The 20,875-nt window shown below is 45.0% G+C and overlaps 1 non-coding gene across 1 annotated transcript; it reads right to left on the bottom strand.

Moving 5' to 3' along the window:
• Positions 1–10,860: 10,860 nt before the first annotated feature.
• Positions 10,861–12,396, bottom strand: LOC115320754. Its single transcript, XR_005716403.3, has one exon. It is a non-coding gene; the product is annotated as an uncharacterized LOC115320754 (transcript).
• Between the last annotated feature and the right edge of the window lie 8,479 nt (positions 12,397–20,875).

Genomic DNA, 20,875 nt, shown 5'->3' with positions numbered 1-20,875 from the left:
ACTTGATGGCAGAATAACAGCCTTTTCATGAAAAGCATCGCACTCTATTCTCAATGGATATCAAACTTAGATTACTCGTTAGACCCTAAGACATTACTTGAACGCGTAGGTCAGTTTCTTCAAAACAATTTTGTTAGATTCCAGTCAGGGATTGGGGTTACTGACTTCCTCAGGATTCTTGAACTATATTTACAACCAACTGTGGTTCAACACAATGATCAAGGTTTAATTCAGAAATGTGGAATACGCATCAGCTTGGCAGTTCCTCCAATTATGTAAGAGTGTGTTTAAGTTATCTAGAACTAAAGCTGCATGATATCATCCGGAACCGTTCTCCAAGCGACATTCTTGTAAGGCGATACGTTGACAACCTTTTGATCTGCAGTACCGATTCCAAGATAGCGGCATCACTTTCACAGAATACGCATCAGCTTTCAAGTTTAAGATCTGCAGCTGAAACATCCGTCCAGTTTCTGCAGGGGATACGGCAAGCCAACTGCAAAACCTCTCCTACCTTTTCGCAGTTGTCACTCAAAACATGTGAGGGCTGGCATTGTTCACAATCTAGTCGATAGTGCTCTGAAAACATCATGTTCCCACTTTAATGGGTCTGCTCTCAAGCGCCTGTTTGACCGTTTTAAAGCCGCTGTTTGGTTGTTTGGTTTGTTACGTCCTTCATTTTCTAGTGTTACTGCATTCACTTTCTTTTTGGGATTTTTAGGGGCACTGTTGTGAAAAATGTTGAAAAAAAAATTGTCTTGTTTTTATTGTATAAAGGAGGTCACTGCTTCTCAGTTCTATTGTAAAGGTTGCTTAGTTGTACTGCTTTTAAAGCGGGATTCCCCATTTCTCTCTTTTTCTCGTTTCTTGTGTTTAGTGTAGGATTTGATGCCCATATAAGCCCTTTTGTTGTCGAATGAATCTCAGCTGTGTTTGACACTGTGTCTGTCCTTCCCTCCTTGTCCCAGTCTTGGGGTTTTTAGTCAAATGTTTACTGGAAGGCTACTGGAACGTGCGCCGGAGAAGGCTACTAGAAAGCCAAGATCCACATGCTTTGTGGTAAGAAGTTGTTTTCTGTGCATCATGGACTCGACCATCAATGTTGGCAAGCTCCTAATTTTTTGCGAATTTCACGCGTCCAAAAACTAGCGAAATTTAAGGACATGTGGAAAGCGGAAATTACGGCCTTCAAAAGAGGCCGCATTCCGGCGTCTAGAATTCGCAAAATTTAGTGGACACGACTATGTCCTTGTGCCCGATTTGCAAAGAACTGGGCAGCGAAAGCAAAAGGTTTTACATTGTTGAACTACAGGGTAGTCCAGATGGCAGCCACGACACTTAAAATAAATCGGAACAAATCGGCCTTGTAAGCTACGACAAATTTACCACATAAGTTTGTCTAGGTGGTGCATTTAATTTGTAAAAATATTAAAGGTTACAGTGCAGGCTAGCTGGTGAATGGTCAGACTTCCTCCCATTCCTGAGCCATGCAAGTGTGGCTTGCATGGCCCAGTCAGTTGACAAGCTTCGTTTCAGAGCCGCATTGCGGCACAGTAATCGCGCATAAACATTAGCGCAAACATGACACCCTGCGCTTTCAAAGCAAAGCTTCCACCGTGAAGCATCCATACCTGAGCGAGCTCTTCAATTCGCTATCTGGGCCTGCAATAGACCCCTTTCGAAATTTCGGCAACCCTGAAAATCTTTAAGCGGCAAGGCAGAAACATCTAGCAACACTGGGCGACCGCTGCCATTGTGAAGTGTTTGGCCAGTTCGGCAAGTTCGGCCACTTCGCTTCGGCTGTGATTCGTCTGGTTAGCGGCGGTGCGGAGCGCGTCTACCGATCTCTGTTCCTTCGAACAATGGCTTGTGCGGGCGTCTTCCCCATCACCGGCTGGGTGAACGACCTTTCGAAACTGCCACCGATCAGCGACAGCGAAGTGGAGAAGTTCTACAGAAGCCGTTCGGCCACGGACCGCTCCATGGAGAGAAGTTACAACTTCGTCGTCGAGGCGTATGTGGTGCCCGCTTCAATAAGGGCGAACTACTCGCGAAAAAGGCAAGTGATTCATTTTTCTACGGTTTGAATCGCATATCGTGTGCCAACTCGTTCACACCGGCAATAGATCGCATCGCAATGAAATTAGATGTTAACGGCGTGCGCCATGAGAGAGTCCAACACCTTCGTTGGCGAGTCGCTTCGGGAAAAAAACTCTCTCCGAACGTCGCTGGTCCGCATCGCAGAAAGTCGGGTCAGGTAGCGACTGCTCAAATTGCGTCGTTTTTTTTTTGTTTTTTTTCCCGCGATGGTCGCTTTAGCGATAAAAGTTATCGCGCGACTACATCGCATCGCCGGTGTGAAGGCGCCTGAAGCTTCCAGTCGAGAAGTTAGCCGCGGAGGCACAAATGATCTTTTACCCGTAGTTCTGAACGGTGCCTCGCCCGTTCGAATTTTTGGAAAATATCGTAAAGCGCGAACACACCAAAATAGAAACCGTCTGAACTGGTATGACTGCACAACTGAAGAAGTTGTTGCTGTATCGCAAATATAATGTCCTAAATTCCAACCGTGGTAGCTTTGGTGTTTTCCTAAAAAAGAAAAAAAAATAGGCCACTTGGATCAGTAATGTTATTGTAAATGTATGAAATATATGTTTGCACGTTGAAACTATTTCCTTAGGCTGTTTGCATGGCAAGGGGAATTCGCAGCTGGTTGTGTATGGTAACTGATCCTTATTTTGTCTGAAAATGTGTATGTCCACTTCACAACTGCAGCTGCTTTCAAGTCTCTGAAATGTGTAAACACTCTGTACGATTTCTTTTATTCCAATCAGCGGAGGACGTTTCTACCTGAAGGGCTCCTGTTTCCGCAGCAAAAAAAAGACTCAGCCTCCTTACACGGTGATGGCAACAACAGACGTGCAAGGCCAACTCTTGGATGGAAACTGTGACTGCCCTGCTGGAGGTGTGGCGTGCAACCACCTGATGGCGCTGCTTCGGACCGTAGCACTTTTGCAGGCCAAAGGCTTCAGCGAGGCACCTGCAGAGCTGTCCTGCACGGACCTGCCGCAACAGTGGAGAGTACCTCGAGGGCCTCACATCCGCGGTACTTCAATCCAGTTAGTTGACTGGAGATGTGTGAGGGAGGGCGGCCAGGACACCCCACTTATGTCCCGCCTCTATGAGAGCAGGGTGGCTCCCCGAAGCCAGGAGCAGCAAGAAGCTGCTACGAGGAAGTTTGCGGAAACACTCCTCAGCCTTGGCAGCTGTACTGACTTTGCAGCAGCTTTGCTTCAAGTGCAAGACAAGACCTCGAGGGACACAAAGTTTGGCCCTGCACTGGCTGTTGCACCGCTGGCGTACCAGCAGCCTGTCTTCCCCCATGGACTCAAGGTCATCACCAATATCCCCCAGTGCACAAGCCACCCCTACCAAGCCCCACAAGAATGCCAGTTCTTCCGTGGAAGGGAACCATGGGAGATTCCCATTCCGTTCCTGGGAAATGAGATTTCGGAGGTAATGATACAGATCGTTATTGTAAATGCCACTATATAGTGAACAATTGTATGACATCACATTGAAGTGCTGTTGTAAGGTCTGCCACTGCTGTGTGTGCACGGAAAACTATGGAGACGCATTTCTGCTTGTCGCATCATATTCTCACTGATAATATTGTTCTTATGTTACAGGGGGGGGGGGGGGGGGCAGCTGGGGGCTATGTGTTTGTTTTGATGTTGTTGCACTTGAGTATGCGCACGAATAGTTCTTGAAATGGCGTTATTGAGACCACCCTATGTTCGTAATGGGTGGGATATGCTCGCACACAATGCCAACAAACTGATCTTGAAGCTCGGTGGCATGCCAGAGCTGATGTGAATTGAAATAAAGACTGCAGCTTTACTCACGTTGACTATACAGTTGTCGGTAAGTCCACAATTGAGCAGACCAGGACCAAAAAGCACCTTTATGGAATGAATAACTTTGGTCCCTCATGCAAAGGTGCATGTAAATTGTTGCAAAAGGTGCAGTTCCCTCCTCCGGCACCGAGGGGTATTCTGGGAGTCACTGTCACAAACCGTTTAAAGCAGCCAACAGTGGTTGTTGTGAGGCAACGTAACCAAGCGAGCGGCCTTTTGGGATTTTTGCATCTATATAGGACCAGTCATAAATTTATCTGGTTCTAAACAGTTTGCACTACAAAATGCTCTGGTTCATTATTTCAGCATTGTTTTTTTATTTGTATATTCTAGAGCCTGCAGCTAACAGCACAGCAGGCGAGAGACCTCGAGAGGAATACGAGGCAGCAGTCACGGAGTCCCACGTGGTGTAAAGAGCGCAAGCTGCGGTTGACAGCATCCCACTTTGGCACAGCCTTCCGAAGGGCAGTGTGGACTGACAAGGGTCTGGATGCCCTCGTCACCCCAAAAGACATATCAAAAGTTCCTGCTGTCAGGTGAGGTGTTAACAAAAACCACAAATGTTAAAGAGATGGGGAACCACAATTTTGATTTCAGAAAACAATGCAGGAGCTGTAGGCGGGACGCTACAATCCCTACAACATTGCTCGTAAGGCGACATCTCGAATCGACGGCCATATTTTTGGGGAAAAAAGGTCGAGATTGAACGAGGCTGTAGAGGCGCGTGACGTCAAGATATCTCGTTTCCTCCTCCCTTGGTTTCGCCCCCTCAAGGCGGCGAGGCGGAGAAGACACAAGGCCATTCCCTTCTCCTCGGGGAGACAAGACGTAAACATAAGTGTCAAATGCGCCTCCTTTTTTTTTTTTAGAAAAATATGGTCATTCGTTTGATATATCGTTGTATGAGTGATGTTTTGATGTTTTTAGCATCCCCTTGTACGCTTTTGCTGCCGTGCCTTGTGGAATCCAGATTTCGGTTCAGCATCCTTTTAAGGTGTTTCTATGTTTGCTAAGGCACATCTGTCTCATTCCTTCATCAATTTGTGTTCAGGCAGACTACTTTCATGTATATACGGCTGGTTGCTTTCCAGTGTTTTAGAGCACTCTGAAAAGCCGCTGTGCATTTAGCTGGTCGATGCTGGGCGCTCCAAGTATGTTCGGCTGGTTCTTTTAGAGCGCTACCGAAGCTCCGACTCTCGTATTCCTCCAACTTGTAGCGATTTGAGGCGCTCTGACTTTGAAGTGGGAGCGTGCAGGATGCAGACATGCTGCCAACCGGTCACGTCACTCCAGCCATTCCGCCAGTCCATTGTTCGGTTGAAAGAGAATGGCTGACAGACTTGTCGCGCCTAAATGCCTCACCGATCCCAGCGTTGTGTTGTGCTCCCCATATGGCGTTTAATGCTGATGGGGCATTGCATCATTGCTGCTGTCGACCTAGCAGACAGCAGTGATAGCAGCAGCTCGGACGACAACGACGACGGTTGTGTTTACGAAGCCAACGGGGAAACAGTTTGCACAATTGTTCAAAGTGCCATGCACAGTGCCCAAAATGAAGGCTCATGTTTTCGCAGTAATGAGGATCTACTCTGACAGAGAGGTAAGAACCAAAGTACGAGGAAGTTTTGAGGCTGTAACGCTGCTTTGTTTGATAGTTTCGCAGAAACTTCCGTTTGGCACGGCTTGCTTTTCGCCACTCGGAAAACTTCACGAGCGTTCGACTGGCGCACTGTCTGTCTCGCTCAGATTCAGGTGCGCTCCGGTGTCTCATAGATCAGATTTAGATGACGGGAGCACTGGAAAGCGACCAGTGAGTATACCATTGAGACACAGGGCTTGTACATGACAGTGAAGCCCCTTCTGAAGCTAGATCCAAAGAAAGATATGTGCTACAGTAAAGCTTGAAAGGTTTTTAGTGCAGAGCCGAGGTTTGATGAGCCAGAGGAATCACCCTATAGGGCGATTTCACGAAACACAGTTTTACTTCCGGTGCGCAATGATTGAACATGTTGGTGTTGCACTCTGCTGCCGTGTTGCTTTCCCCGGCGTAGGCACCACTGTATGTCTTCTGACATCTGATCGCTTATTGGCATTGTTTGTGGTTATGGTAAGTCTCAGAAGCACAGCGAGTGGTTCCGTCGACGACGAATTTTGGTGTAAGTTTTGTCCCTACGCATTCTTATGAACGGATGCTGTGAGGTTGATTTTCCTTTCTCGTTTAAGTTGTTTGGTGTTTTGATTGTCTGCACTCCAACGGCAGTCGGCAACAACAAAAAATATCAGCTGGTACCCGATTTTCAAACGTACGGGTCTTTATTCGGAGTTATACTCTGCTTCATGCTTAGCGTGCAACGCTGTCAAAGCTACTGGCATGAGCGTGGGGCTTGATCTTGTTGATCATTTGCACTCGTTCTCGCGCAAACAAAACCATAAATGAAGCCACGCGCTCGCGCCAGTAGCTTTGACAGTGTTGCACGCTAAATATGAAAGAGTGTAGGACATGCTGACGTGTTAGCAGACGGGTGTCATTGACCGAAACGGCCTTAGGAGACACGTCGAGGGTTACTTCAAAAGGAACAAAAACAGAGTAAGCGATGTGTTACGGAAAGGAAATAAGTCCCCGATTGTGCGCCTTTCCGGCAAGATTTTGAACCAGAAGTATGTCGCACGAAACCACCCTATTGGCAGGACAGCATTTGCTTTTAAATACATACCAAACTGAATATTAGGTCAAGGTCCAAAGCAGCAAGCATAGTGTATAGATATGCAATACATCATTCTATATCAAGAGGAAATATCTTGCGAACTGCCTTAAGGGGGGACACTGGCTAGAGGTTGAACTTTTTAACTACTCAAGTGATCGGAATGAAATTTGCAGGGGAGATTTAGCTTCAGATGTAGGTGTACTGTGGAAACTTTCAGCTCTCTAGGGAAAATTTACATACCTGCATAAGATGATGTGTCACTCTTCATTAAGAAATCTATGATATGCAAATGAAGGTATTAAGCACTATTTTGACTGCTTGAATATAAAGTGGGGAATATGGGACCTCGGGCTATCTAGTTTTAATAACTTAAATGTAAATATTTCAGGAAGAGTTATAACCTCAAAATATGAGATGCATATCTGTCCTATGTCAATTTTTGAAAAGTTAGTTTTTTATCACTGAGGGCTTCAACTTAAAAAAAAATAAAGTAGATAGCCCGATTCCCCAGTAAATTTCAGTTCAGAAACATGTTGATTGTGGTATCAGAATACTTTCACCTTCAAACAAAAGATTCCTTCGTATGAAATTTGCAACAAAAAGTGGAACTGAGAAAAATGCATTTAAACATAGAACTCCTTTACTTTGTTACTGCTTCACAATGTGTTGAAAATATTTTATATCAATGTAAATATTTGGCGTATGGTTATCAAATTTGGTGTAACGGTGTATAATTAGTTTCTAAAACTGAGAACATCAAAATCGAAAAATGAATTTTTTCACGAAAATATAAAAATTTAGGCCCATGTCCCCCCTTAAACCTATAAATGTTATGGGCCAGACTTGGCGAGAATAGTTTCACCGTAGCGATTTTACTCGGCGAGAAAGTAAGACTATTTCCTTAGATGATGTACAATATAGGAGAGGTAAAAAAGGGGCTTGTGAACAAGAGGCGGAGGACTGTGCGTGGGAACAACTTAAAGGCAAATAGGGCAGTGACTAGGCAGTGACTCAACTAACCGTAATAAAAAAGTGTTATTTTGTTCCCTTAAAACAAATGAGCATCATTTGAAAATAAATATACTTGTACTCCATTCACACCTAAGCTGACAGGGCTGCGGGGGCTACATACTCGGAGGATAAATTTCTTCGTCTTTTATTGCTTGACTCTGTGCGCTCGTATAGGCAGGGACCCTGATTGTGTGGCGCAAAGCCGACACTTACTGGTCTGCCATACACATAGCTTCTATCGTTCTGTCAACTTAGCAGTGAACAGAGTATGGCTGCTGTTTATAGATCTTGTGCATCCATATAAGCAAACTTAGAGCTGTTTTCATCATACCCTGAATTTCTACTGTCAATGCCTCTGAAAGTGCACATAATTGTTTTTGATAATAAAAAAATTGTGCAACCCAATGCAGAATCTGGTGTGGGTACCAGTCAGGTGGCACTCAACATATTTTTATATACAATATTTACAAGAAAACCAAAACAGTAGAAAACATTGTCCGATCTAGCCGCCGGTCCGCTCGGTCGCCGAATCGCAAAGCTAGTGTCTCGTGGTCTTCTTCCGTGCGCCTCGGCTTCTTTTCTTTCGCTCCAGTGGTACAGCTGGCACGGCTGCTACACTGCTATGACTTGAACAACGTGTTTGAGCTATTTTGGCCTTTGAGCTTTCCCCCCAAAATGCATTGTCAAATCTCTTCAGTGTGAGGCGACACTAGTGGTGCCTTTGGGTTGTTGCAAGCCTGCTTCAGGTTGCATTGTTTGTGGTGTGATTCATGGTGTTCCCTGTTTCGGAGGCCTCTTGATACCTCGCACCTTGTTCAAGCTGAACACTGATGGTAAAGCAGGCTCGTGAAGCAGCCTGTGCCCGCTAGTGTGCACTGGGCTGAAGAAATGGGAACATGGTATGCAGACACAGCATCGTCATTTATATCTGGGTGGTAATATAACCCATATCTAATTTTTCAGGCACGGCATCATCAACGAGCCGGTCGCTGCAAGGTTTTACGAAGATATCCTAAAAGGATTGGGGCACCAAGTTACAGTCAGTGGCTGTGGACTTTTTGTTGACCCGGAAGCTCCATGGCTTGGAGCGTCACCGGACAGGATTGTGTATGATCCTGCCGAAGACCCTCATGGCATCGTGAGATAAAGTGCCCTTCGTCTCTCTGGCTGAAGACTGTGGACGAGCTCGAGCACTTGGACTTCTGCTCCAAAGTGGACCAGGACCAGTCAAAGCTAAAGGACGGCCACCCCCATCACTTCCAAGTTCTTGGACAAATGGCTGTTTCCGGGCTACAGTGGGGGGATTTCATTGTCTACGCAAAGCACTTCATACTCATCGAGAGAATAAGGTTCAATGCGGGCGAATGGGCGAGCGTGAGTGCAAAGCTCGAAGACTTTTACTTCAACGTGCTGCTGCCTCACCTGGAGTGCAGCAGGTAGTTGTCTAACATCAAGATAGGGCCTTCCGTGTTCCGAATAAAGGATTGATTAAACAAATAACACCAACTTGACAAAACAATACTAACAATTTAATCAGCTGTTTCGTCCCAATTCAGGAGACATCGTCAGTGTGTGCCAGGGAACACAAATAAAAAGTACAGCAACTAGTGCGCTATTTAAGGACGTCCACATACAGTTCGTAGAGGGAACTGTGGTTAGTATTGCACCGCGGTCCCCCCCCCCCTTCTCCCACACTTAAAAGGCGTACCCGTTGCTGCACCTCCATGATCACCCTCCCCGAAGTGTATGCAGGCATCCTTAAATAGCGAACTGGTTGCTGTACTTTTTATTTGTGTTTCCTGGCGCACACTGACGATGTCTTCCAAATTGGGACGAAACAGCCGATTAAATTGTTAGTATTGTTTTCTCAAGTCGGTGTTATGCGTTGAATCATCACGAGTCTTGGCTTTTGGAACATTTTTGCATAAACGATTTTGACCCATTGCATGTGCCACTTTAGCTGTCTCAGTAAACACACTAGGCGAGGGTACTATTCTCTTTTCACAATAGCTTTGCAAACTGTAAAAGCTACTGCCCCCTTACTAATTAAATGTTCTGTGCTAAGGGCTTTAATGACTGCCAACAACAAATAGATGGTAAGTGTTTAGAAGTCTTTTATTCACAAGGTGGAAGTGCACTGACAAGCAATATTAGCAGGGCTTGGCAAACATGCAGACACGGTGCACTCGATTCGTTAAGTGTGACAATCGCCGACATTTCTGTCTACTCAATCTTTATTTCGCCCTCTCTCCTAACTGGGACAGTACACAAATCTGCAGTGAGGCACACGGATCCTTTCAGTGTGAATTCACTTCAGTTAAAGGGATACTTCAACATATTTTTAAATATTCCCGTTGTGTTCAAAGATAGGTTGAATATGATCCACAATATCCGTAAAAGAAAATCGCACGTTTGTATTTTGAGCTTGGTGGTTGTATTTTTCGTTATAGACAGCCCACTCTGGCAAGCGCTCGGAGAAGGCCCAGCGGAGACCACGTGACATCCAACGCAATCGTGACGTAGTTCGTCTTGGGACGAGCAAAGCTATGGCGAGGCTGACGTCGAGAGAATGGCCTAGTCGTTCCAGCAACCGAAGCGGCTGCTTTGTATGAATTTTGAGTGACGGGTTAATCTTCTATAATCTTGTAGAGGGACAATAGCGACTTCTGCGACACACAAAAGGCATTCTCGGGAAGAGAGGAGTATCTCGTTCCCCTCTTCTTTCGTCGTGGCCGGAGGCGAGACAAGCTCCGTCACTAGCTGTCAAGGTTCCTATACTCCGCGACAACTTTTCTTGGCAATGCAGTGGAAGGTACGTCACGCGTCCCCTCTCCCATTTCTAGTGTATGCAGGCTCTCCTCCTCCCCCATTTCCGGGGAGAGGAGGAGAGCCTGCGTACACTCAAAATGAGAGAGGAGACGCGGGACGTACCTTCCACTGCATTGCCAAGAAAAGTTGTCGCGGAGTATAGACGAGCATTACAAACGAGGCGTCAGCGAAATCCACCAGGTGCTCTTTGCTAATCGTTTAATTTGTTTTAAAATTCCTTTTCGAGACATTTTTAGCAAGGCATTGGTATGTTCGATGTGATACTGCTCCTTTGAACACATATATAGACCAAAAAATGAGCGCCGAATTTTTGTTGTAGTATCCCTTTAAACAATAAATTACCTTTGAACAATCGAAGCTATCAGCTTTGCAATGAGCATTACAAGTTACCTTGCAGTTTACTCACTGTCTCTGATGAGTGGGGACTGCATGTTAGTGAGGACTGTGCATACAGTCCATATTTGGTTGGCAAGGGGTGCCAACGAGATGGGAATAGGGCAGTCGAAAATGTGGAAGGACTTAATTCTCTGGATTCGGCGTTCAACGTAAATCCGGAGGGCAGCGATGTCCTGTGTTTCTACGACTTCCTCGGTGGAGAACTTGCCTCGATTCAAAAATGGAGGAATGTTGAGTGCTACGCCAAGTTTTTGGAGGAGGTCGGCAATCTTAAAGCCCTTGTCGGCCATGACAGAATCGCCCTTATCAAAGGGCATCTCAAGAAGGCCACTCTGGATGACAGTCTCTTTGTCAGAAACGGAACCCATAAAAAGCTCGGACACAAATGTCACCAGGCCGTTGGGTGAAATGCCCACCAGGCCCTTAAACGTGTTCGTAGATTTGTAGTACGAGTACGTCCCCAACTAAGTCACAAACGAGCTTGTCACCTCACACCTAATCTCTGTGGCATCTAAGATGACTCGAGTTGTCGGATACTTTTCCCTGAAAGCTGGTGGCATAGTGCCGTCGATTGTCTCTCGTGGTAGCCAGAGAGCCAGGTTCGTGAGATGGAGATACAAAAAGCTCATCCACGCGCTGAACAGTTTCGACACAGTACTTACTGAAATGTCGAACAAATGTCCCAGGTGTTTATGGAACATGCCACCTTTCAACTTAACCAGAACAAGAAACAGCCGATTCTTTGCCGATAGCTTACGTGGCCCCCCAGCCTTTTCTGAAGCATGCAAGCTAACTCCGGATCGCATAATAATATTTTTACCATTCTCTCCAGCGTCAATGAGCTCGAGGAAAGCAATGAAGGTACCATAATTGGGTAGTCCGGTGTAAAACTGAATGTCCTCGTCGCTCTCTTGGAATTTTTCAACGCTGAAAGGCACATTTTTCTCCTCTAGCACCTTGCAGTTTGCTAGAGCTCTTTGGAGCTCGGCTTTCAGTCGGTACACTTCGACCTTGGTTTCTTTCAGTTCATTTCGCAGCAATTCGATTTCACTGTGCAGCTTCCTCTCTGCTACCCTCCTTAATTCGAGCTCGGGCTCCAAACTGCACATGCAGACTGGCGGTTCCATGGGCACTGGGCTCGCTCCAGGATCTTCATCTGGCAGCTCGGGGGCAGTGGTGGTGTCTTCTGATTGTTGCAGGTCTGCTTCGGGTTGTAGCAAGTCTGCTTCGGGTTGCATTGCTTGTGGTACAGTTGACGTTCTCTGTTTTGGAGGCTTCCTGACAACTTGTGGCTTCTTAAAGCTGAACAATGACGGCACAGCATGCTCATAAAGCAGCCTGTGCCCGTTAGCCACATTCCGCACAAAGTCACTTTCTACGAAGTGCCTCGAGCACACTTTGGTTGCCTTCGACACCTTGAATGATGTGCCTTCGTCACGCTTGATAGCAATTATCCACTTCCGGTAGACTTCCTCCAATTTGGGGAATCTATGGAAGGACACCTGCAAATTAAAAAGGTAGCGTATCAAAAATACCATTCTCAGAAATTACAAATTAGCAACGCAATTTGTTATAGATTAATAAATGTGGGTTATGTATGATTACAAATTATCACGAGCATTTGTTATATTTTATGCCTGCTGGTATAAATTCTAACAAAAGCTCGACATCTCCAAATGTTAAGCGGTACGGCCCTGCCGCCTTGCTGAGGCGAGCTAAACGTTTAAAATGGAATGCTCCGGCGATCCCTCGGGGGCCTTTGGTTCCACTACGCCTTCTGCTGCGGTGTACACATGATCTAGCTCTACGCTCCTATCCCGGGTGTCAACTTTCGAGTTGCAAGTAAACGGAAGGAGCCTACCGATACGGGGCCCACCGACGGATCAACTCGCCGTACGATTTAAAGCGATGGTTGCCACGGAGGGTGCCGCGGGCCCATTTACAACTTTTAAGCCCGGATTATCGTGTGCGACATTCATGCCCACGGGCGATAAGATTGTTTTCTATCAGGCCTGCAAAAGCTGAGGAGAAAGTAGTTGAACTGACGCTCGTCAAAGTCAGGCTCAGCAACGCGAACATAAACCGCATCAAGGATCGCGCGCGCGGACTTGGTTTTTCAGAACACTTTTTAGAACTCTTCTGATACGTACCTTCTTTGCGCTTTCATCAACGTATCCATTCTGCGTACAGAGAGGCACGCAGCAGTGCGTTGGCATCTTGACGCAGCACGCGTCTCAGACCGGGAATCGTCGTCCACAAAGCACCGATCAGACTACGCCAGCGGGACCACTTCACAATGGCGCCGGACCTGGTTGCATTTGCATGCGATAGAGGGCGCTTTGCTTCGAAAGGGGTCTATGGCACTGGTTTTTATTAACGTTCTTTCCTTCTTTCGTTCTCTCTCTTTACTCTGAACTCACTTAAAAGGAAGATAAAGTGGTTCTGTATCTGAGAAAAGAAACACACAAATCATCTATCAACATTTAACCTCCAAAATATTGAATATCAAAATTATCTTTTTAATCTGGTATCTCTAGAAAATCGCTTTCAAAATAGCGTTGAAGCCTTTTTTCCAAGGAGCGTGACGTCATATCCAGAGTTCTCAGAATCCCCACTCTCGCACCCCTTTTGCACCCATCAAAGCTATGGACACACACTCTTTAAAGGGACACTGACACCCCCCAAAATTTATTTTTTATATTTTGCCAGCCGATTCATTATGGTGTCAGAAGACTACTATCTAATCAATATTTTGCTACAGCGTCACATATATTTTTAATAAAGTCAAAAGACGCAACAGCTCGAAACCAAAACTGAAACTGGACTGGGGAGGAAGAAGACATATAGACGAGGAGAGAGGTGGTGGAAGTCACGTGGCTGTGATACTTTTTCCTTCCCAAAAAACGCATTTGCAGCTTTTTAGAAGCCACAAAAAAAATAGGTATTGTATTTTATTATTTTTTTTTTTAATATTGTGTGTGCTTTTGATGACCTACGGCTTTGATTAAATTTGGTGGTCGTGTCTAAACCTTAGAAAACGGTCAATGACCGTTTTCTAAGGTTCCATGACCGCAAAGAGGAGAGTGAGCGCGACTCAAACCAGCCAGCTCTCGATCTGCTGTTTTCGGGCGGAAAGAGACCAAATTTCGAGCCACGAATTCTGTTCTGGGTAGTGGGGCTCTCATGTGTCGCATCAAACTAAAAACCTCGGCGAGCATAAATACCCTGTCAGTGTCCATTTAATATTCAAAAAGGTCAGAAAAAAAACGACACAACTGGTCTCACGTGCAGGAGAATAAACCTGGCAAGCTTGAAATTGCAAGTGCTGCCAGATCAGCACCTCTTAAAAAAAAAAAAGCGCTTGCATGGATCAATGAGTTTTTGTTGGGACTGTTATTTTTTAACTGAGGTAAGCTTTGATAAGAAGTTAAAAAATATTAAAAAATTATCTCACCTGAAGGAAAAAAAAAAAAGAAAGGCTTTTCAGGGTGTCTAGCAAATTATTATCTTAAAATTCCCTGACTTTTCCAGGTTTTCCCTGACAATTTCCGGTGAAATTCTGTGACCACTGTAGAGGCAGTTGAATATATAAGAATATTATAACACAAGGCATTGAGCACTGAGAAGACCATTTTGCACGGGGTTAATTCAACTTGCATTCTCTGAAATATTAAAGTTCTTCCAGTCTGGATTATACGAGCACTTTCTTGCCGCCGACATCGTCAGTGAAGGGCAACTTCCGGAAACACGATACAAAGAAATGCAACGTTCAACCACACACATCAATAACCGAATGGCAGCATAGCCACATGGCCAGCATGACCGCCAGATGCACACTTTCGGATACTTTCGGCTTAAGGCTTGAATTGGATTGGGGTCTGAGACTTTTACATTTGTTGCTAAATCTAGTAGCTAACTGGATCTAGCCTAGTGTTGTGCCCTCAATCCAAACCAGTCCAAAACTTGGACTGAATTCGTCGGCTGTTCTTTTTGCATTGGGTAGCACACACTACATCAGGTGAACAGAGCCCACGCTCCGTTCTAAGCATAATTTATTGCCTATTTTTCTGCCCCCAAGTCCTCAAGTCTTTGCTCAGGGGCACTTGATGGCGTTTCCGGCTCATTTTTTCTGACTGGGCTCGCGTTTTGACAATATCCTTGACAGTTCCCTGATTTTTCCCGGTAATTAAAATTTCCCCGACAATTCAGTTTTCCCGGTCGCTAGACACCCTGCTTTTTTTCATGGACAAACATCCATCTCGGCTTGTTTTTAGTAAAACCATCAAATAGCATTGTGGCATTCACTGTGACTGAAAATTTCATGGGATACAAAGGAAATGCAATTGGACAGGACGAGTGTGTTGGTAACGAGAATCAAACTTGAGGAGGAGAAGTGAAAGACCTGGCAATCACACACTCACAAAAAGTTGTCTGTCTGCCCTTGTTTTTTTTCCTAAAGGTGAAATTCAATTGACTGACATTTTGACCCCTTCGTCTACGTCAGGGGTCTCCAACCTTTTGGTTAACAATCTGTCGCAGTCTCGAAGACCAGAAAATAAATACTAATTACAATCGAAGAAAATCTAGGTAAATAAATCTAATAGATACAGTGGAGATTTGGGCCCGTTGGTTGATTACAAACAAAACAAGCACCGAAAAAACACGGACGCAGACGAAGGGAAAGAGGACGAGACGCACTCTCAACTGAAGTTTTTTGAAAATTTATGCATTATATAGCCACAAAAACCATGTTAACCCTATCTGCTCAGCCCACGTTTGAAAAATTCAAACTTTTTTTTAGATGAAGATAGGGACGTGTCACTTATACATTTCTTCTCCCTGATTCCAATTTCAAATGCCTCATGTAATTCTCGCGACACATTATCTTTGTATCTAGCAAAAACCTTAGTGTCACTGAAGGCCGCGGTGATATAGCGCCTATTACAATGGATTGCAAGATGCCCCAAAGGCGTCGTTCTTGAAAGGGCAGCGTGCTCACGGGTGCGATCATTAACGCACCTGCCCGTCTGGCCCACGCATGTCATGCCACTAGTCATGGGAATTTCGTAGATGACGCCAGTGGCACATTCCACATACTTATTTTGGTGTTTAGCAGTGCACGGGTCTGAAGACGGCTGTGGGGAATTTATCTGGCGACAAAGTCGCACCATCTTATTGGGCACTGAAAACACTACCGGAACATTGTAGCACTGGGCTGCTTTTTTTTAGATTGTGCGTGAAATTGTGCATACATGGAATGACAACAGGCCTTGAAGTCGGTCTATCGCTGCTTAATTTCTGATTACCTTCAATCCTTTTTTATTAAGTTTTCTGCCACTTCAAAAAAAGATCTCAGCGGAAAACCAGCCTTCTGCAGGCACTCTATCTGCCCCTCAAAGCTGTGCCTTGTACACCGTGCAAACATGGCTTTCTGAGGGAAGCCCCCAGGCACGAACTGGCTATGCACCTGTTCACAATCAAATCGGAATCAAAAGGAAGGATGCCCTTCTTTTGCTCGAAGCACATACTTCAAACAAACATGGTCCCCCAAAAATGATCGCTCGAGGTCCAAGAATTGCAGTTTGCTTTCTTTGGTAATTCATGCGTAAATCTCAACCCGGAGCACCACAATTTAAACACTTCTAGGCAGCTTTGAGGGGCAGATAGAGCGCCTGCAGAAGCTGGTTTTCCACTGAGATCTTTGGTTGAAGTGGCAGAAAGCTTGATAAAAAAGATTAAAGGTAATCACAAATCCAACAGCGATAGACGGACTTTGAGGCCTGTTGTAATTTTATATATGCACAATGTCACGCACAATCTTAAAAAGGCAGCTCAGTGTTACAATGTTCCGGTAGTTTTTTCAGTGCCCAATAAGATGGCACGACACTGTCGCCAGATAAATTCCCCACAGCCGTCTTCAGATCCGTGCACTACTAAACACTGAAAAAAGTATGTGGAATGTGAAACTGGCGTCTACAAAATCCCCATGACGTGTGGGATGACATACGTGGGTCAGACGGGCAGGTGCGTTAATGATCGCACTAGCGAGCACGCTGCCTCTACAAGAACGACGCCTTCGGGGCATCTTGCAATTCATTGTAATAGATCCTCATGCACTCTGGCCTTCAATGACACTAAGATTTTGGCTAGAAACAAAGATAAAGTGTCGCAAGAATTACATGAGGCATTTGTAATTAGAACCAGGGAGAAGAAATGTATAAGTGACACGTCCCTATCCTTATCTACAAATGAGTTCGAATTTTTGAAATGCGGGATGAGCAGATAAGGTTAAAAGGGTTTTTGTAACTATATAACGTGAATTTTCAATAAACTTCAGTTGAGAGTGTGCCTCGTCCCGTTTCCCTTCGTCTGTGTCCCTGTGTTTTTTCGGCGCTTTTTATGTTTTTAATGGATACATATTTAAACACAGAAATTAATGTTAGAGTAAGTATTAAAAAACCCTAAGTTTGATGGGTATGTATACATAAAATTACCATTTAATATTTAGCTAATTATGACACAACACAAGGGTTGTGACCATGGAAACTGACCAGGCATAAACCAAAGCGCATGGGAACTTTAGCAAATCGACGCAGTGCAAGAGACTAATGAGAATGATAAAACTAATGCTGAGAATATGCAATAGTAATGAAAGGGGACACTAAGTGCAATGTCTATGAGAATCGAATGGAATTTTAACATAGTTACACAGACACAAAGTGGGGGCTAAGGACTGTAACGCTAGTGATGACAATGTTAAATAATCATATGGTGAGAGGACCCTTGTTACGATGCAGTTCCTTTCATACTTTCTGGCATCTTAGTTTGTGCATTAAGAGTGTGTCGTGCCGTAAATTCTTTACTCTCACTTTGCTCACCGCTAGCAGCGGGTCTGCTGGAAGCGGGCCGCAAGCCGGGCTTTAGTTGAAAGACCAGCTGTGGGCCGTATCTGGCTTGCGGGCCGGGGCTTGGAGACTTCTGGTTTATGTCGTAAGGTGTTTGCACCCAAACTATAGGGAAAAAGTGCACAAAAATTCATCACAATTAATCTCTTAGGAAACAGATTTATCCAGTTCCTCCCTCCAAAGGGCCATCATAGCAGAAGATTTATCTGGTATATGCTAATTATTCTATTCACAGATCTATTTCTAGGTTTCTCCTTGGCCATGGGTGTCTTGGTGCAAAAGGACGAGCTGTCCTACGTCATGGGAGCCCGGGGAGATTCCATGTTCGTTGAAGAGGCCACAAAGCTGGTCTTCGGCAGGAAGAACCTGAATGGACGGAGTGTGACTGGGGGGCCATGCTGGTGCTTCAAGGGAGCTTTGGCCAACAGGGCCCTGACTCCAGCCAAGTTAGCAGCAGTCAGCAGTAAGTGCCTACTTCTCACAGATGTCTCATACTTGGCGAGACATTCGACACTGGTGACTTTCAAAGTTGCAATATGATAAAACAAAATTAATAGGATAAAATAATCCAAGGATTTCAGAGGTTTCAATATTATAGACTGTTAAAGGGTCATGGTTAGACTAGCTCGAGCTTCAGGAACACGAAGCACCGAGCGCAAAACTGAAATGAAGAAACTCTATCTTCCTCTTTGTTTTTAATATATGAAGAAAAATAGAGTGACCTTGTCACGGTCATCTAGGTCGCTTGGTGGTTTATGATGTATTCACACTATGGAAGTTTCCTGTCTGGTGAGGACTCGTCGTGTTTTACAGGAACATGCTCCGCGCCGCAAATGTCTGCTAATCCCTACAAGTTTTGGGGGAGGTGCACAATATCAGTCCCTCGCTTGTGGGACCTTCTGCTGGCTCCCCAGGGTAACTGGGGCCCTCATCTTCTTTAGAAAAACATTGAACTGCGAGGCACTTATTTTTTTTCTTTTGTAACGAATGGCTGCCACCAGCAAAGTTACGAAAGTCAGTCTGTATGTTCACTAGAACTGCTGCAACTGAACTATCTGTGGCTCTGTCCTTTGAGTACTGCCCATATTTTCTGGAGTGCCTTCTCATCGTGGGTGTTTCTCCTTTCTAGTCTACAACATGCTCAGTTTTCTTACCAGGGAAGTATATCATATGAATGGACCTAGGGTCATGACACGGATATTAAATTAGTCAGATGATTCGTGATGTGCAATCTTCGTCGGCAATTTACATAGATGCACAGAAAGAACAATTGCGGCTCGAAGTATTTCTTCTGCACAAAAACCGCCGGCTGAGAATCATGTTCAGTGTTGCTTTTACTTGTTTCCAAGGTGACATTGTTGGGCATAAAATATGTTCAAGGTTCTAGGCAATCGGAGGCACATCTTCAAAATTTAAAATAGATATTTGGATTCACAGAACATACTTTTATCTTAGTTAACAGGCAGGCGAGCTGGTTAAGGATAGACGTGGCAACCCTGGACTGTGAAACAAAAAGGGATGGCTAGACATGAAGCTCCGGAGCTATGTGTCTTTCTGTTTTTTTTTTTGCCCGCTCCAGGGTTTATAATTTTTATAACCCCTGAAATGCAAGGAACACACTGTTGGAAGCAAACTTTAAGTGCATAGTTGTACACTAGGTATATTTGATTTACCTGAACCAGCTGATCTAGTTCACACAGTGCAAGAACTGACACATTCGATTCAACTGGAAGTTACATAATCATTGAACTAACCTGTTTGATTTATCCCAGTGCTGCACGCGTTCCAGCGTCACTCTACAAAATCTTGCGCTCGCCCAAAGTTAGTTCAGCGTTCATGCAGTAACAGACGGCAACCCTTCGGTCTTTCAAAAGTTGATTACAGTGTTGTTTGTACTGCTCCGGCTTAACTTCGCAAAGCCACAGGACTTGCACACTGCTGTTGCACTCCTCCGAACTCGGTTTGAACTGGTTCAAAACTTTCTGCTCGAATCGTATGTACCTATTGTTTTAAGCAGACTGCATAATCACAAGAAGTCGCTCTTGCAGACTACAGTCTCACAAGATATTAACAAAGCATAAATTGTAGTGGAAATTGCTTTGCTTATAATTGCAGGAAGTAAAATATTTTATTTTTCATAAAACTGTAGACATGCATGACAGCGATGGATGACTTATTACTGTATTCTTTTCCCCTGCAGACGCCTTCAACGAATATATTTGGAAGCATCATCGCGAGGCATCTCCAGGAAAGAGGACAGCTTGGGTCAACTATTATGTGTGGGAGGTGCTGCAGGATATTAACAAGAAGCTTTACTTTTAAGCTTGTTTAGAGATTAAGCTTCTTGTTGATGTTCTCACGATGCCAATTTGGCTTGACTAAAGACACATAACCTGAAATGACCTGGCTCATGCTCATTCTTTGCATGACAAATGCATGTGAATTGTTGAACTTGCATAAATTTATATGTCCGTATGCAAACGTTTCAGACCATGTTAATTCCTATTACTGTGCCCAAACGGGTAAACCCATAAAGGTATAGGTTTCTCTATCTGAACAGGTGTACCTGTATAAATATTGGTTCCTATATCTAACCACCGAATTCACAAACCTCACTCCAATTGAGGTGCGCCTCCACTTCCTGAAGGAAGGAGCGAGGGCCGGCGCTAGCCAATTGCGATGAGAGATAAGCAGCCTAGGCTGCCTATCCGTCGTCGCATTTGGCCCAGTGCCGTCCCTCGCTCCTTCCTCGAGGAAGTGGAGGGGCACCTAAAGTGGAGTGAGGTTTGTGAATTCGACGGTAAATGGGTCAATCTGTAAGGTATGGATTCCCATATCTAAACGGGTTAACCTGTACAAGTACAGGTTCCTGTATCCGAATGGGTCAACCCATACAGATAAGGGTTCCTATTGGGCGCGTTCAGTAGTGCCTCCCTTGCCTCCGAATGGAGTGACTCGAGTCAGAGCTCTCAGAGTGCCTACTGAATGGCTCAATAAGGCCATTAGGGCTCTGCTCGCGCCATGGCACGGGCAAGTTTTGCAATAATGCTGTCGTATTTCCACTTCCAACAGTAATTCGCGCGCGCACTGCAAAAATAGCGCACGCTACATC

Source organism: Ixodes scapularis, unplaced genomic scaffold (assembly GCF_016920785.2).
Source record: "Ixodes scapularis isolate PalLabHiFi unplaced genomic scaffold, ASM1692078v2 PGA_scaffold2__306_contigs__length_199485367, whole genome shotgun sequence".
In the NCBI taxonomy this organism is placed as follows: Eukaryota; Metazoa; Arthropoda; class Arachnida; order Ixodida; family Ixodidae; genus Ixodes; species Ixodes scapularis.
The sequence above is the reverse complement of the archived record's forward strand: the minus strand, read 5'-3'. Positions and strand labels throughout refer to the sequence as shown.